Genomic DNA, 12,292 nt, shown 5'->3' with positions numbered 1-12,292 from the left:
TATCCGTATCTAAATATCTGATACTAAAAGATGGCTTTGAATATTTCAGAAAAAAAAAGATAATAACTGATTATCAATCAAAAAGTTGTGACAGTGTTTCCTGTTATGAGCAGTTGATGAAATAAATAAACTGCTACCAAATCTTGCCTTTTGGAAATCTATATAGCTTACGTTTAAAAATTTTTTTAAAATTATCATACAGGAAATTGCCCTTTTTTGTATGTTGAATTCTCTGAGTTTCAACACAAGTATAGATTCATGTAACGACCACCACAACCAGAATAGAGAACAGTTAGAGAAGAGAAAAAAAGAAAAAAAAAACCCAGTGTATTGTCTTCAATCGCTCTGGCTCTTTTCTGCTCCCCAGACAAGAAAAGGAGGTCTTCTCTTGATGATCTTTCTGTCCACATCTGATGTGTATTTCTGGGCTTTAGGCTACCTTTGATTCCTGGCTGGATGATATTGGAGGGAAGAAAATGATAAACTCACCACTGGTCAGTGGGAGTTCAAAGTCTGATCTCCTTTCCTGATCCACCTGCTACTACCCAGGGTTAGAATCCTTAGAACCCTCCCCCTTTGCATTCTAGCCAATATTTATAGTTACGTTCAGTGGGAGAGAAGGGTTGGGGTGTTTCACTCCTTCTCTACAACCAGACCATAGCTTACATTTTAAAGATAATTTTTATTAATTAAAAAATTGATATCTATTCATTTTGGATAATATGAGAAATACGCAGATAAGGAAAAAGAAGAAAGTAAAAATGACCTATAATGCTAACATTTCAGTGTAACTTCTATTTACTTGCATTTTAAGCAAAGTTAGATCACGTCATGCACGTGGCTTTTTTTCTTTTCACGTAACGTGCCATAAACCTATTTCCATAGTAATATACATTCTTCTCCAAAATCACTTTTTAAGATTCATGGCAAGCATTCCTTCGGGTGTGCCCTAATATTTTTAAATCAACTTCTTATCATTCGACATTCCATTTACACGGCTTTTATATTGGTTGCAGCCAATGGCTAAGTAGCTGGAGAAACTGCAACAGAAGCTAAATTCTCCTAAATCCTCTTTAGTTCCCATTTGAATTTTTGAAACAAAAACATGCTATTTTACAACTCTGCTCCCCCCCACCTCCAATTAGCCAAATCTATGCTCCAGAAAGAGGACCACACTTTAAATGCAATGGCCAGGATTCTTAGAGAACAGAGTAAGGAGCCATGCTGCAAAAATAGCACCCCACATCTAAGCACAGAGGGAACCCCATCTGGGGTTAGATGCCTGCAAGAGCAGCCAACAGTGTAGTGTCCTTAAAAATAAGTGCATCACCGTTATTTTTGTGTGTGTCTGCGCCTCAGCCCCTGCCACCCATGATAAAGCCTGTGCCTGCTCCGCAGTGATAAGACGCGGTGAGGAAGTGCTTGCAGATGGCTGTGGTTTAAAAACAAAACAAAACAAAACCAAACCCAAAGAACTCTTTAAGTCTTCCTTTCACCCTTATTAAAATTTGGACTCTACCTCAAAAACAAATCGTGACCGTTTTGTAAGCCCCCCTCCCAGGCTGCCTGAAGTATAGCTTATTATTTCACTCCGTCTTGATAAATGGGAATATGTATATTAAAACCTTCAGCACACATGTAGGAAGCCCTGGGCCAAGCCTGCCTGTCCTGCTGACTCTATTAGAGAACTGGCTGGCGGTTGGCTACTTACAATGATAATGCAAGGTAAGGTGAAAAAACACGCACCCACACATATGCACACACACAAGTATGTATCTAAATGTGTGTATAGGTATATGTGTGTGTGTGTTCATAGAACAGCAACTTCATCTGTGATATTCCATCAGACCTGCAACTTGAAATTCTCGAAGGTGTTTTAAGGCTTATTGAAAGCCCCATGGATGCATTGTGGAATAATGGATGATATCTTAGGCATAAAACAATGGGGGAAAATAAAGCATTTTATATTAAGAACTGAGGACCTCACAAAAAATGTGAAACACTCTACAAAACAAGTTTCTTCTTCTATAAAACAAATTTCTATAGCAAAAGGAACTATAGTCAATATATTGTAATAGCCTTTAATGGAAAAGAATATGAAAATGAATATATGTATGTATATGCATGACTGGGACATGGTGCTGTACACCAGAAACTGACACGTTGTAACTGACGGTACTTCAATTAAAAAAAAACACTCTATGAGGTTAATCCATACAAAATCTGACATGTCCTGGAAATAAACAGGCCTGGAGGTGAGGTCTGATAGTAATAAAAATGATTATCATAATACCAGACATTTAAGGAGCATTTACTTTGTGCTCTGTGCTAACCACTTCCTCTTTTATGCCTTTAACAGCTTAAAATAAACCTTATTATTTTTCTAGTAAGGAAACAGAGCTTTGGAAGAATTCAATAACCTGCCCAAACTCCAGTCATTGTTAATTTCTGAGCGCAGGATTTGAACCTGGGTCTCCCTGACCCCAGGGTCTTGTTTTTAACCACCTGTTTCCTTTTCCTTGTCTTCCCTATTCCAAACCCAGAACATCCTCAGCCTCTGTGTTCATTTGCTCTCATCCCAGTTTTGGTTTCTGGATTCCATTTCAGTTATGCCTTACTTGGGGCAGGGGGGAGATCTTTTACAGACTGACAACTTTTTAAAGAGATCTTTCTGTATTTTTCCTCCTTTTTACTTATAGATATTGAAACAGTTTCAACAAGTAAAGCAACTCTGCCTATGTGATAAGAATAAAGGAAAATTTTTTTCCTGACAATGGTTTACATCTTTACCTCTTCTCTGGGCAATGGAGAGACTCCTGCTTTGGCCCCAGAGCTCCTGTCCATCTGTGTCTGCCTGGAGGGATGGTGAGCCTTGCAGCCTGGTCCTTGGGCTTTGCTTGGGCTTAATCAGAGCAATGGAGAAATAAACACAAAGCTGGAAATGTTAAGGTGGGAGTGGCTTTGGAAGGAACGGAAAATTACTTGTGGGAAAACAAAAAGAATAAATGTGGGAGGAAAGCTGAGGGGGCAGGGTGGAGAGGAATAGAGAAACATGTGCGCTGGGAGGAGGGGTCTTCAGGGAGCTTGGGAAAAGAGGTGGAGAAAGTTTGGAGTTAATGATAGAAGAGGCAAAGATGCGAAGAAGGAGGCAAGGGGCAGCTGGAGAGTGAGTAGCATTGCTGTGCTTATTCATTGGGTCTCCTTTCAGATTTTTCCAAAGATGGAGGAAATGTCTGGCAGTGTCTTCATTATTTTTTATGGCTGGTCTATGTTTCTGCAAAAGGGACCCTAGGCTAGGACTGAGCTTGCACGGGCCCCCGTTACAAATGTACAGTACAAACTTCTTCTTAAATGTGTGCTTTAGTTTATACAGTTGTTTAGTTTGTATTATCTGAGATTCAGTTTTATCTATTTTTTATTGGATTCTAAAATCTTGGTTGTCAGCATACAGTTTCCCACTGGGAGCCCTGTAGTTTTAATGGACAGATTTCCGTGTAAGCCGAGGAGAGACGGCGTGTGTGAAATGAATAAATCCTGCTGTGATCAAAAGTTTTTGTTTTGATGCAATTCTCTTGAAAATAGAATGGTTGTCTTAAAAGATTTATAGAACCCCTTTGGTGTACAGTATCTTTAAAATTAATACAATTAAGCAGCTATGTTGAAGTGAGTAGTTATCACTTCCAACAGAAATGTCAACCCCCCTAGGACGACAGGCTAATTGTTGAGCATCTGCCATGTGCTAGGCATCAGGGTCCATGCCTGGAATACAATGATAAACTGGCGATACAATCTCTGCTCTCAGGCGCACAATCTGGTAGGGAAATGAGCATGTAACGACACGCAGGCAGCTCAGCTTACTCAGTCCTAAAATAAATCGATTAATGTACATAGTACAGTTTATCCTGTTTATCCTATGATGGTGGTTCCACTCCTAATAAACTCCACAGCTGTAACATTTCTAACAAGGATTTTGGTGGGAAAAAAAAAGAAGTTGGCAGAGAGTTTCAGACTTTCAAATAGAAATTACTTTCCCCGAAGGTATGTCAGTAAGAAAGGAGTTCTCATAGCCATAACTAAAGAGTTTAAAACCTAAACACCAACCAGCAAGTCCAAGTTTTGCATATTTATAGTTAACAGAATAAACTGAAATGGGCCTTAAATAAAAACTCCCCCAGACTGGCCCTTTCTTGCCCAACTGCCTTGTACTTCAGCATCGCCCTCAGATGGCTGATCCTGCAGGGGACCAGAGGCAGCCTATTCCTGGTGTAACTGAGCACAGTCTGTCTTCACTCTCCATAAATACGGAAGTAATAAATAGTCAACCAATACCTAAATTCAAGACTGAGTTTAAATATTCCCTCCGTGGTGAAGCTACCTGTGACCTCCCCCAGGCAAGCAAGCTCCTCCTTCTGCTGTGTTCCCACTGCACCTGCTGGATCTGCGATACAGCACTGACACCATAACACACAGGATTTTACAGACCTGAGTGTTAGTCTGCTTGAGCTGCAAGAACAAAATGCCATAGACTAGGTGGCTTAATGAGCAGACGTTTATTTCTCCCAATTCTGGAGGCAGGAAGTCCAAGATCACGATGCATGGCTGGATTCTGGTGAGGAAACTCTTCCTGGCTTATAGATGGTGTCTGTCCTCACATGGTGGAGAGGAAGACAGCTCTGATCACTCTTCCTTTTCTTAGAAAGCATGTCTTATAAAGACACTAATCTCTCCACCTTCATAACCATAACCTCATCTCAACCTAGTTACCTCCCAAAGTCCCCACCTTCAAATACCACCATTTTGGGGCTTAGGGCTTCAATTCAGTCCATAACAACTTGTTTCCACTGCTATCCCGCCAATGCTTTATATGCCATGGATGTTTCCCACTCATCTCGGAACCCTAAGCGTCTATGCTGAGATATTGCCCAAATAATATTTGAATATTTACGTAAATATGACCTCAAAGCTCCTTACACATCTTCAAGTAGATATGATCTCACTTACATAAGTGTTCAAGTAAATATTGCCTTATCTACCCTACAAATCAAATGTTGTGAGAAAAATTAAAGAAAGAAATATTAAGATTTTGATCTGATTAAGATGGAAAATGTTTTGGTTTTATTTTTGTTGTTGTTGTGCAAGTGAAATGCTTAAAAAGCCCATTTCTGCAGACCTAACTTCTACAATTCTCCTAAGAACCATGACATCTGAAAAACATATTTTTTTATTGAGTTATAGTCATTTTACAATGTTGTGTCAAATTCCAGCGTAGAGCACAATTTTTCAGTTATACATGAACATAAATATATTCATTGTCACATATTTTTTCGCTGTGAGCTACCATAAGATCTTGTATATATTTCCCTGTGCTATACAGTATAATCTTGTTTATCTATTTTACAATTTTGAAATCCCAGTCTATCCCTTACCACCCCCTCCTCCCTTGGCAACCACAAGTTTGTATTCTATGTCTATGAGTCTGTTTCTGTTTTGTATTTACGTTTTTTTTTCTTTAGATTCCACATATGAGCGATCTCATATGGTATTTTTCTTTCTCTTTCTGGCTGACTTCATTTAGAATGGCATTCTCCAGGATCATGCATTTTATGAGCGCCGTCTGACAAAGTCCCCAGAACATCTGCTGGTGACGTCACTTTTAATCACAGCTTTGGAGACTGAAGCACAGAGAGGCCAAGTCAGTGGCCCAGGAGACACAGAGGGATTTAACCGACAGGTGGAGATTAGAAGTTATAATTCTAAGTATTTAATCCTCTCTTCTGTTCCTTGGCTTTCTATAGGTTTCAGATAGCTAAGAACAGTTCGGAGAAGGTGACAGAGTTAGAACAGTAAGGAGAGGAAGTTTAAGCTCCTTTGCTGTCATCTTCTGGTCGACAATCCCCCAGTGAATGATCAACAGAGAGGCGTGGCTAGCAGGTAACAGACCAGCAGCTCTGCCCCAGCTTCCAGTTAAACACTGACCGGTGCAGGGCTGGAGGCTGGTGCCCTGGGACACGGAGAGTGTAAGCAACTGGGCAGCGGAGGAAAATAATTAATTAAAAGGAACACTGCTAGGAATTCTGGGCTGCAGGTGAAGTGAAAACGAATGTGCTAGGAGACTGAAGCGAGTCAGGTGACTGCAACCAATTCTAGAATAAGAATCAGTGAACCAATTTTAGCACAGATCTTTCAAATACAAGCAACAGCCTCCCAGAAGGCCAGATCGTGAGAGGGTCTCCGATGGATATGAACAAGATGGGGTTTGGAGCCTCTGAACACCCCAATCAATGAGCATCTGGGTAAGACGGGACTCAGCCAGCAGGCTACTTGCTTTTTGAAGAGTTATAATCAATTTTTACATCTCCGTTGACTCCCTGCTCCCAAAAGGCATCCTGATGCATTATTCATTTATCCTGACCGTGGCCTGGCCACATAGGTATCACCACTCTTGTTTAATGAGGAAACTGAGTGAGAGAGGCTGAATGATTTGAGTAAGGGATCCCACGTAGAAGAGCTCAGTGCTGAACACAGGCTCTCAGTCCTGTGGATGGGAGGTAGCACAGGGATGTGTGAAGTCTTAATGTGCTGAGCTATGCAAGATGCTATTACATTTGGCTCACTCGAAACAAGAGAGGGCTGGGGCTGAGGCTCACTAAACCTTCCATTCAAATTATAACCTGATGTGTGCTGGTCACTGCGCAAGATGCTGGGATACAAGGATGAACCGGACAGACGTGATCCCTGCCCTGGTGGATCAGCATGGCATTCACAATACAAAGGGATACAGTGAGCTGAAAGGCTGCTGGCACAGGACTGCCCACCTCCTTGAAATTCCAGAAGAATGGAGGAATTTGTTCTGAAGCTGCCGAGGAATGGCCGCAGTTCTAAACTAGCAAGAAGGCAGGCTCTCAGGAGCTGGCCAGGGAAGCCCCCTGAAAGGAAGGACTGTTCCCCTCCAGTTTCCATTCTTTCCCCACCATCCCCTGCAGCGCACTCAATCTACCCAGAACATGTGGTGTAGGGGAGGCGCCCCATAGCTTTTTGCCACAAAAAGCTGACACCTGCTGTGGCAAATCGTTTTGCCTTGACTGCTGAGCGATGATGAGTGGTGAGCGATGATCCCACGGTTTGCAGGCAGCCCATCTGGCTTCATGACAGGGGCTGCACTCTCATTTCAGAATTTCAGGATGAAATCGCAAAGCTGTCTCCATGTTGCACCTTCTCAAACATCACCAGATAGCGACATTTTCATGGCCAGAAAGCAGTGCCAATATTCTTATTGATATTTTTCTTAGTTGTAAGAAAAGGTATGAAAAAATATATTTGCAAATGAGAATTCTCAGCCTAGGTGTCTCTTGTCTAGGAGTGAAAATCGGAGTGGGCCTTGGAACTTAGACTGGGCTGCAGCTTCCATTCTTGGATGATGAGACCTGGAATGATGAGGTTGAGAGAGAAGATTTTTAGGCACAGTTTTTTTTTAAAACTAGTAACCCTTTGGGGGAGGGTATAGCTCAGTGGTAGAGTGCATGCTTAGCATGCATGAGGTCCTGGGTTCAATCTCCAGTACCTCCATTAAAATAAATAGATAAATAAATACCTAATTCTCCACCCCCCCCCAATAAAATAAAATAAAACAAGAACCTCTCTGGATCATATGACCCTGGCTCCATGGACATATCCTTTGGGGGGAAATTACTCTGTGTGTGTGTGTGTGTGTGTGTGTGTGTGTGTGTGTGTGTGTGTGTGTGTGTAACAAAAGAGCCACCCAACAGAAAGTGCAAATCTACCTTGACATGGAGCTACCATAGTTGAACTTGACTTTGAAGGAGAGTGCAATTTTCTCTTTTATTCCCACAACCAGAGAATGCAGTGGCAGACCAGCAATGCAGAGGAGGTCCTCATCACTGACGACTTTACCTTCAGTGGTTAAGGATTGCACTGTACCTGCTTCTGGGCCCTCAACGTTCTGCATGTGCCTGGGCCCGGTCACCAGAGATGAGTAGTTCTTAGACTTTAGCATTCGGTGCAGCAGTGTCACCTGGAGGGCTGGATGAGATACAGATTGCTGGGCTCCACGGGGGGAGATTCTGACTCATTAGGTCTAGGGTGCGGTCTGGGAATTTGCATTCTGAGCTAGGTTCCAGGAAGCGGTGATGCTGCTGGTCAGGGGACTGCCTGCACATTGAGAAGCGCAACTTAGACTGTTAATCAGAGGACAAGAATGGCTTGGAAGTGGCTGGATTACCTGTTTCCAGACAACCATTAATTGACAGTGACAGCAGCCAAGGCTGAAAATCAAGCAACTCTTGCTCTGTTAGGGCAGGATGCTTGGTTACATCTTCTTCTACTACTTCTTCATCTTTTGACTTTTAATAACAACATATTGTGCATTTGATAATATAAGTAAAAGTAAACTGTATGAAAACAGCAGTAAAATTACTGGATGGGGAGAAATGGAAATATACTGTCATAAGGTTGGAATATGATGGATAAAGTGATATAATATTATTTGAAGGTAGATTGTGAGTCAGTTTTCATTCTACAAACCCCAAAGCAGCCTCTAAAATAACATAATAGTTATAATTAATAATTCATCATTGGAGGTAAAATAAATTATAAAAATACTCAATAAAAATAGAACAAAAGGGAGAAAGGGTAAAAAGAACAGATGGAACCAGTAGAACAAAATACCACAATTGTATATTTGAGCTTATCCATATCATTATTCATATCAAATGTAAGTGGTCGCAACCCTCCAATTAAAAGGCAGAGATTGTCTTTCTGAATAAAAAGCAAGACCCAACTATAGGCCACTTCTAAGAAAGTCACTTTAAGTAAAGAGATAGCATGCTTAAAAAGCAAAAGGATGGGAAAAGATTTACCATGGTATACAATGTACCGTGGCGATATTAAGGAAGACAAAGAAGGTATCAGAGCAATGCTAGCAACAAAAAGTACCTACATAATGATTTAAAAAAAAGTGAATTTATTGAGAGTACATAGCAATCCGAAGCCTTTAAGCACCCAATAACAGAACTTCAAAATATGTGAAGTAAAATCTGACAGTACTTTAAGGAGAAGTAGACAATTTCTACAGTTATAAATCTATTACTATAATCATGTATAAAGAGTAATTATGTGATTTTAAATCAAATACAGTTTAAATCATGTAAGAGTGATCTAAACATCACCCTAGTAGTAACTGATAGAAAATTTAGGAAGAAAGTTAGTGAGGATGTAAAAGGCATTATCATACCAACCAAATTGAACTAACTGACTTTTACAGTGCACTGCGCCCAACAGGAGCAGAGTACACATTCTTTTCCAAGTACCCATAGAAGACTTACCAAGATGAACAGTATTTTGGGCCATAAACAGGTTCTAATAAATTTAAAGGGACTCTAACTCATACAAAGTATACTCTCTGGCAACAATGGAATAATGACAGAAATATATCCGGAATAGCACACTTCTTAGCTGCTCATATACCAAAGAAGAGATCAAAAGGGAATTTAGAAAATAACCAAATGAAAATGAAAACATAACATAATAAACTTTGTGGGAAGCAAGGACTAGAGCACCGGGATGAACATTTATAACACTGAATGCTGTGAACTTCTTAATTCAATGACCTCAGGTTAATGTTCCAAGTGTGCTTGGAAATTACATGTATTCTGTATTTGTTGGGAGCCATGTTTCACAAACGTCCATGCAGTTCTTGCTGTTCAAGTTTTCTCTGTGCTTACAGATTTTTTTTTCCCTATTGCTTTTATTACTTTATTTAAGAAATCTTTTCCCACCACAAGGCCATGAAAATTTCTGGAAGTTTTATAATCATGTTTTTGGAATTTGATCTATGCTCTGTCTGGGGTTGATTTGCTTTGAATTTATTTTTATTGAAGTATAGTTGATTTACAGTATTATGTCAGTATCAGATGTACAGCATAGCGGTGATTCAGTATTTTTACAGATTATATGCCATTAAAAGTTATTACAAGATAATGGGTATCAGGCAGTGTGCTATACAAAATATCCTTGTTGCTTATCTGCTTCATACATGGTAGCTTGTATCTCTTAATCACATATCCTTATCTAGCTCCTCCCCACGTCCCTCTCCTCGCTGGTAACCACAAGTTTCTTTTCTGTATCTGAGTCTGTTTCTGTTTTGCTGTATGCATTCATTTGTTTTATTTTTTCAGATTTCACATGTAAGTGATATCATACAGTCTTTGATTTATTTTGAGTTAATTTCTGTAAAAGTGTGAGGAGCCAAAGTTCATATTTTGCACACAAATGTCCACTTGCCCTTGCCTCATTTATTAAAAAAAAACTATCCTTTCTCCACTGAATTGCCTTTTGTACTTTTGTCAAAAATCAGTTGACAAGGTCTCTGGTGTCAGGTCAGATAGGACAGAAATGGAAGGATAGCTAAAAAGAACATTTCTCCAATCCTACAGTAAGAAAAAGCTGGGGAAACTGAAAATTAGCAATTTTTCTTGAAATTGTCAAGAAGCCATACACCTTGAGATTGCAAAGTAGGCAAATAAATTGAATTCTGGGGAGATACAGGTGCCTGCAGAGAGATACAGGACCTGAGCAAAGGTTATCTGGGGAACATTAAGCCAGATGCTACATAAACTGATAGGGAGATTAAACTAGATAATTTTAACAAACTGCTAAGGACTGTGTGGGCTAGAGTAAGCGTATGTAGCCCTTGGGGGCAACAGATATAGAAGAGTTTGCACCCTTCTGCAGACCTTTCCTCCAGGAACTCATGGGGAATTATAAGACTGACTCCAGTGGAAGCTCCCCATCACCTCCCCAACAGTGGTGCTTGCTAGAGGAGAGAAACAGCAGTGCTCACTGTGAAATCCGCCCAGACCCATTCCTTCACCTCCCCTATAGAACAAAAGGCTTAATCTGCACAGTAAATTTACTGAGACTTGTAACCAGGGCTCTGGTGGAATCTCATTGCAGTGTGGGGTGTGGCAAGATAGAAGCAGTCACCAAAACTCTTCCCAGACCCATTTCTCTACCCCCATTCAGAGAAAAAGCCCTAATCGGCAGTGGGTAGGGGCAGGGTGTTAAAACTGTAGTGTGAGGTTACTGATGGATACCAACTGCAGTTGAGAAGAGGAACAAGGGGCAAAACAAAGCTCTTCCCCTGGAGGAAGGGCAGAAACTCTTGTGGAGACCACACCTCTGAGAACTAGATTCTCAGCACCTCCCCAAGTCAATACTTACCCCTCACTCTGCATGGCTGCCATGCTACCCAGCCTCATGTGAAACATAACAAGGGAATTCATCTGTACAGTTGCAATTATCTTTGGGGAGCAGTACAAAAAAAGACTCAGAGCCAATCAGAGAGACAAAAATAAAATATCATTGGAAGAATTGCAAGTCTCTGGTGCTCATTATCAGCAAAACTCCCTCTCTGGTAACCATAGCAGCAACAAACTTCAAACTTCAAACACAGTTCAACTCCCAACTAGAATAATACACTCCCCATATTAAAAGCTTGGCAGGAGGAAATGCGTGCTTATCTCCAGTCATAAAAAGCACTTATCTTGGTATCTATTGTCATATATAATATATCCGGCTTTCAACAAAAATTTACGAAGCATACCAAAGGGCAAGAAAAAAATGCAGTCTAACAAGGGAAATCGTCATTAGAATGAGACTCAGGTATAATGCAGATAAGGGAATTAATAAACAGGAAATTTAAAATAACTATAATTAATATGTTAAAGGCTTTAATAGAGAGATAGACATTATGCAAGATCAGATGGGTAATTTCTGTGGTGATATTAAAGCTTCAAGGAAAAATCAATTAAATGCTAGAAATAAAAACCACAGTAACAGAAGTAATTTACAGCTTAAGAAAGAATCAGTGAATTAAACAGATCACTAGAAACTACTCCAACTGAAATGCCAAGAGAAAAAGTAGAAAAAAGAAAAGGAAAAAGCATTAAGGAGTTGCAGAACAACACCAAACTTTCTAACATACATATATTTGAAATGTCAGAAGGGGGAAAAAAAAAAGAATGGGCAGAAGAAATATTTGGAGAAATAATGTCTAAGAATTTTCCAAAGTTAGTGGCAAACACCAAACCAGAGATCCGGGAATCTCAGAGAACACCAAACAGGTGAGAATTACAGCAGACTTCTCATTAGAGACCATGCAAGCCAGAGGCAATGGAGGGATATCTTTAAAGGTTTGAAATAAAACAACTGTCACACAGAATTCTACATCCAGCAGAAATATCCTTCAAATATATAGAAGGAATAAGTACTTCCT

General features: G+C 40.2%; 1 long non-coding RNA gene across 1 annotated transcript; it reads left to right on the top strand.

Annotated features, from left to right (window-relative positions):
- Positions 1 to 3,068: 3,068 nt before the first annotated feature.
- LOC123619090 (uncharacterized) lies at positions 3,069 to 10,324 on the top strand. The gene is made up of 3 exons (XR_006727628.2): positions 3,069 to 3,166; positions 5,576 to 5,731; positions 7,856 to 10,324. It is a non-coding gene; the product is annotated as an uncharacterized LOC123619090 (long non-coding RNA).
- Positions 10,325 to 12,292: the final 1,968 nt, after the last annotated feature.

This window comes from Camelus bactrianus, chromosome 27 (genome assembly GCF_048773025.1).
Source record: "Camelus bactrianus isolate YW-2024 breed Bactrian camel chromosome 27, ASM4877302v1, whole genome shotgun sequence".
NCBI lineage: Eukaryota > Metazoa > Chordata > Mammalia > Artiodactyla > Camelidae > Camelus > Camelus bactrianus.
This window is presented reverse-complemented; position numbering and strand designations above follow the sequence as displayed.